Raw genomic sequence first — 7,375 nt, forward strand, 5'->3', positions numbered from 1 at the left:
TGCTGGGTTGACTTTTCGACGCCTCAGTAAGCCTAGTCTCTATTCGCTAATAACACTCCTAAGGTTTTATAAAAACTGTGAAAATGTTACTTCATACTCATGTTCTGAAGTAAATTCCGCATCCGATTGAATGAAATAAAAACGACCCTCAAATCTATGTGTGTCCAGAATTTTCCGCGTTTGATAGTGAAAATAAACACTCGTCTTTTCTTGAGACTCTCTCATATAGAAAATACGTAGAAATAAAAATTGAAATTTCTGATGTTTTTTAAGGGATTATGAGGATTTCGTGCATTTCTACAACTGCTGGCGACTATTTACATATATAAGACCCAATTCAACCTCTGAAAATGGCGAAGCATGACTTTAAAAAAATTCCAAAATTATTGCATTAACTAGTGTGCCCTAAGTTTTTAAGAAAACCATGTAATTTCAAAATGTTTTTTTATTGAAATTTCTGGGTTGTCGTCCTTTGAAATCAGTGAACTTTATCGACCAATTCTTCGAGCATGCAGATGAGTCTGTGATTAGTTCCACAAGAATAGGTTTGATAACAATTTAAACAGGTCTTCTGAGAAATAAACCGCCATTATTGTTAACTGTAATTAGAACTAAGGATGTAATACAGTCATTGATTAGTTAATCAGGTTTGTATTGTTGAATTTGATTGGATGATAAATGACGTCTGCCAATATTTAATAGAGAAGGAATTATCAAATAAAACAATTTCAGTTGCCTTAGAGTTTTAGAGTACCAAAAGGATACTAAAGGATACTAAAACTGGGTTCAAACAGTTGAAATTTCACGATCCGCTAGTAACATGACACTTAACCATGGATGTATTGGACACTTTTTTGGTGTGGAAGTCATATTTGATTCTATCCTTTACGAGATCTTTAAGATATTTCGTCCTATCAGGATAATAATGCGCCTTTTTCGTGGCAACTACCCTAATTGTATCATTGCATAAGAGCAGAGCGAGAGGGAATGGCAAAATCCAAACGAATACTATGTTCGCCTCATAGGGGAATGTTAGTGAGCGACATGGTCACTGTCAGCAATAGCAGTAACACCTGAACCCGAGTGAGAAGCTGATATCGATTCTTCCCTTTGGTTAACGAAGATGCAGCTATCACCATGGGATGCTCTGAACAGTGATTATATTTACAAACAATAGAATCTGATGAGTTCATCAAAGCTCTGAGACTATACCTGTCAATCACCGCAGATGTAATACACATTTCTTATCGATTTCCATTATGACGATTGAGAATCACAGCACAGTGTAATTTGTTGATTGATCTAGTTATGCAGTGCATTACAATTGTTAACATTCTTTAGAGTTAAAGGATGATAAGCTAGAACTTTAGAGTTTGAAAAATCGGTAAATTGCCAGCATATTGAGGACTTTTTCTGCTAATTTTTCTTGAACATTTATGTGGCAATGACGCCTAACTTACTTTGCTTGATGACCTGGCCCATTTGTAAAGCTATCATGAACTTAAGTGAATATGTCGTACGCAAACCTATGAGTTTTCTAAAGACTTGTCCCTTTGTACAGTAAAGAGGTTTATCTAAATTTTTCATGTGTATCGGAGATACGTTTGTGGTACCTGCAATTCCACTAAAACTAAGTGACGTCACTAGCGCAAAATCTACTTACATGTATATAATAATATAAGGTCTTTGTGGTAGTGATGTCATCAAATTCTTAGTTTTAGTGGAATTGCAGTGATAAAGCATATTAGTGACGCCATCAAACACTTGTTTTCTGTGAATTTGCTGGAACCGCAGACGTCTGAAAGGAAATAAACGACCACTCGAAACGATATCGTGGAATGTCGTTTCGCAATGTAACGAATCACCGATATATCATGCAAGCACTAAACCAAAGCTTTGAGCTTTATCAGGAAGTTTATTAATTAACACAGACTGTAGCTAACTTTAGATTTTTAAACAGCATCATTTTGATCTGCAGCCCAGTTGAGCCCCCAACACGGAAGTATGTAACCAACTCTTTGAACCCAATATCAACCATCTATCAAGGTGGTATTTGTTTATATATAACGCTTTAGTAATTTGTTTAATTGTGTTTACCTCGAGTCTGGTCTTTAAAAGCATTTTTGGATCACGAATTATGTTACATACACGTTTAATATGTATATATATTATAAACATCAACAAAGTGAAGTGGGGGTTATTTAATGTAATATTGTTGATAACGTCTGCTCGGTAGACGCGGTAAACGTCATTAGTGGACATGATATGGCCTACTTAGAGATAAGTAACCACGCTTTCCGAACACCTATTTGGTCGTCGAAGGAAATACACACTGCTTTCGTGAGCTTACAGGGCTTTCCAACACACCCACTTCAAGGAGCAAAAAGTATCTCAATCATTTTGAACTTCGTAGCTACGTGGCCTAATTAGAAAACTAATTAAAATGTGAGTTCTAATTGCATGATAAAAATTCCCCGTCAAAACAAATTCCTTCCGAATTAATACACAAACAAACAATGAAAAAACATTATGGAAGTAAACACCGTTTTGGATGAAATGAGTGTAAATTTTCATTATGGCTCCATTTGAAGCATGACGTAAAAGTTGGTAAATACATTGGCAGAAATTAGTATAATTGTTTAAAGCCTGTATTGTTATTTGTCTATTACCATTGATTTTAAAACGATATTAAATGATTTCTTCTGAAAGTCTGAAACTGCTTTGTTTGTCGCTGCTGCTTGGAATTCCGATTTAATGTTAAAGCCTTATTACAAGGAATCTCTCGTATGAAAAATGTCACCTCGGTTACCAATATCATGAGTTTAGAATGAATATCCAGCGGAATAGTTCCTTGCGGATCGTTTTCATTTTAAGATATAATGATGTTATACTGCATGTTAAAACGAAATATATATTGAATTTTTGAGTCCGTTGAAACAAACTTTTAAAAACGGACTGAAAATACGAATTCCCTACATGACTGGACACTTTTTACATATCAGCCCCCCAGACTTTTGTCGGAGCGTCCCGGACAAGAACTCACAATACTAATAGCTTAGTCCACAAAAAAGGATCTCGAGGATATTTCGTCGCCATGCGCCCCTTTGCTTGTCAGATATTGTAGATAACTGTCGTAATCGACCTCATATTTGACCATTTGTTGAACTTGAAAATGACAACCAGTGTAGACACTGTGAACCGCCATTAATGTCTAATTTGAAATGGATCTCTTCATTTTCTCAAGTGTTAGGTGAAATCATAAAGGAGGTTTTCACTTGGGGGTGTCGGCGACGTAACACCGATCTGTGAGGCCCACTATTTCAGTCCCCAATGGTCTGGGTTAGGTAGGAGTAATAAACACCTAGTCACAAAAATGTGTCGTCACCGTTTTTGTTCTCGAACAGTTATCGCCCGTGTGCGAAGACAAGATTTCACGATAGCTTTGTTGACAATTCAGAAAAGGCTTTTAGGATCTTCTTACTTACACCGTCACACGACGTATCAGTTATAATACTCACAGCGTAGGCAAAAAACTTTGATAGAGAATTCTACGATAACTCGCTCTTACACCCATTGTCATTACTAATCGAAAGGCCAAACGCCAAAGGTGCGAGGGGTATTTGGTTTAGAGGCGTTTTGAATAGAGTAGCCACCGCTTAAAGCTCTACTGGCGCCATCTGACCGCGGTCTAGGCTCCAGACTTAAGTTATGAACTAAACCCCGTAAATGAATAGAAAATCAGCTCATTATGATAGCTCGACTAAATAAACAAAAACTCTACTTTCACCCACTCGCGTTTCAATTATTTATATTATGAATAGCAAAGGGGAATATACAATAAAGAGAAAATGGTATTTATTTTAAGATTATGATTAAGATTAATTTGTTTTAATATATAAGACACTAGACAAGATAGGCGAGACACTTTAATTCGCTCAATATTTTCAATGAAAATTATCAAAAATACAGATTGTTATATTGTCATTTTCATTAAGTCGATTAAAAAAATGATTGATTTTGTTTCATTTAATTCTGTGTGTTTATGACACTATATTTTTCATTTATCTAGAACTATACGTTGATAAAAAATTTGTGTATGCAAATTGTTTTTTGAATTATGGAATATTTTGTTTAGTCTGTGATCTTTGTATATATATTGTTTAATGAGATTGATAATTGGTGTGACAAGTTAGAATCTTCCCGGATTAATTTTTCTTTAATTTGAAATGTACAGACTTAAATAATTTTTGTACATCATGTATCTTGCTTAATTTGTTGTCAGTAGTTGAATTGTAAATAATTATTACAAGGTAACATGTAAATGATTCTCTATAACGTTTTCATGTAAATGATTCTTGTAAATTTTAACGGTTTTCATGTAAATGATTCTTGTAAATTTTAACGGTTTTTATGTAAATGATTCTTGTAAATTTTACTAGTTTCCATGTAAATGATTATTTATATATTTTACTAGTATTTATGTAAATGATTATTGATACATTTTACTAGTATCCATGTAAATGATTATTGATGAATTTACTTGCTGGATGTAAATATTTTCGGGTAGAGGATAGAGTTTACATAGATATACTTATTAAAGTTTACATGTAAATTATTCTTTATGAATTTTACAAGCTGTCATGTAATTACCTTTGATGACTTTTACTAGTTTACAGGTAAACGATTTAACTATTTAAATAATTCTCTTAAATAAAATTCCTGTAAATGATTCTGGTAAATTTTTATGGTTTTCATGTAAATGATAAGTGATAAATTTTACCAGTTTATATGTAAATGATTCTTTTAAAAATCATTCATGTAAATAAGTCTTGATAATTTTTGTAGTTTACATAATTGATTCTCGATGAAGTTTTTAATTAAGTTATTCTGATAAATTTGCATGTAAATGATTATTAATAAATTTTACAAGTTTACATGTAAATGATAGTCTATAAAGTTTTTATGTAAATGATTCTTGATGAATTTTACTTGTAAGCGATTATTGGTAAGGATCACCAGTTTATACTACCAAGTACTGTTAACGCAGATCCAATGCACTTGAGAGCATAATCACTGGATAGTAGTGAGCCAGCTTAATGTAGAATATTCTTGTTGTTGACTACTCTCTAAACAACAAGTTTGTTTACTTTGACCTTATTTTGAAAAATTAACCCCATTTTCTAATCTAGCTGTCCTAGTGAAGATTTGTATCCGAAACATATATTGGCAGTATGAAATAAGGCATAAGTTCTTGACTATTTAGTGAAGAACAGTAGGACATAAGCAGGTCTAGTCGTGATTATCCTTGCTCTTCTTACGTTAGGAGATTAAACATCTCTGATCACATAATATCTGACAACACAGACATATTGTAGAGCCACTCAAGGGTCATAACAGCTGATGTTGATTTCGCCATCTATAACACAAGGCACTTGACTATCATTATTATATAGAAAATCATAATCAGAATCAAAAACAAAATGTCCATTCTTACGTCCTGATATATGATGACGTAATAGATCACTGAAGTATACGCCGTGTATTTATATTATTGACCCTAAGATGTGCCATAAGTGATCTTTTGGCGAGAAATATGACGTGTATTAGTAAAGACATAGCGAGAAATAGAGGCGCCATAGTAAATGCTTATCACACGAAAGTATTTTTGCTTATAATAATATATGGTATGGTATGGTTGGGACAATCATATAATCTTCATCTTAAAAATCGCTGGTTGGTAACAAGTGACCCTGATGGTCAGATATGAATAAATTGACCTTTTTTATAAAAATGCTTACGTGGTCGAATTATTCCTTCTTAGTCGAGCTTGACCTTATGAATGGTCATTTATCACTTTCACAATTTGTAACTTAAAGGTGATATCCAAGAGGTGCTAGTGTAAATGGAAATCACTAACGTATATAATGCCCCTTCAAAGTTTTTAAAAGTTTCTTGTCGACATCAGATTTATCGAAGATGAGGCCTTAGCTATTGGCTTTAAAGAATAAAAAACAAACACCCTGTTCGTCTACAACCAAAGAATAGCTACTCACCTAGCGGACGATAGTCAAAATTTCAAAAACAGTATTTACTCTCCCCTATGACTTCATATCATCTGTATCATCATTGATAATAATTGCAGACGAACGTCAAATTTTCATCATATATAAAAGTAATACGGATAGCTATGTTTCAGTTAAAACATATATTTTTGATGTTTTATTATTATTATTAGTCTTGTATTTTGGTATAAAATTATTCACAGTAAAATGCATGCTTTTAAAAGAGTTCATGGCCCAAAAATTGTTTCGAAATTATAATGAAACATTTATATGACAAATAAAAAATGAAACTGTGCCTGCTTGAAACCCTTTTTAAAGGCCACCAACATTGACAAATTATTCAATGGATAACATTTAGATGATAACTCGAGAGTATCAAAAAGTCATCTGATGGGCCTTTTGTTGAAATTGGATGACTAAATTTCATTTTCTAAAATTATCATAGCGATAACCTTACAAGTAAGATAACATTTTTCTAACGTAGGACGATGATATACCAGGGTATGGACTATCAACTACAAAAATAACCTCGTCCACTTCAGACCTAAAATGTTTGAACTAACAGCCGGCGCCGAAAGTCTCTGTTATGTTGTTCAACAAGACATTCAGTTGTCGACTCCTTTCAGTTTTTTTGAAATATTGTTGCTGTCACTCATTTGACAGTGGGCGGAGTTTGGTAAATGATAGCTTAAAAGTATTACTATCAAAATTCTAAAAATAAATTTTGTCATTTTCTAGCAAAATTCATATTATTTCGATGATATATTTTTAAAAAAGGGGTCACTAGTAAACATTATCCCTTAGTACAATGGTTATTATTTCAATTGAGTATCTCAAACCAAATTTGTTGAATAAAGTTAAATATCCTTGTATTTTTAAATATAAATTCGATACACTTTCTAAAAAATGTGGGCGGGGCATGTAAAATTGTTTATATTGTCCTGTCAACGTAAAATCAATAAGACACACCCTTCTATAATTCTATTGGTCGCTTTCTCGCAAACTAACCAATGAAATCGATCCATTGAAGTCTCGACGACTTGTGAACTATCTATGTTGAATTTAGCGACAGTATGGCGGGGAGAGACTATAGTGAAAACAATTCAATGTGCAGAACGATGTTTTCTCGAATTTCTTGAAGAAAAATAATATTTATTTATTCGTTGATTAATTTATTTTTGTAAATAATTTTTTATTATTAAATCTGATGATATTGTTACCGGAGACTAGCCGTGCATCTAACATGGCGTTTCATCCATTTTTATTACACAGAGCTACGGACTACAGTATGGGGTCGCTGTTAGGACAGTCAC

Source organism: Lottia gigantea, assembly GCF_000327385.1.
Source record: "Lottia gigantea unplaced genomic scaffold LOTGIsca_25, whole genome shotgun sequence".
Lineage (NCBI taxonomy): Eukaryota > Metazoa > Mollusca > Gastropoda > Lottiidae > Lottia > Lottia gigantea.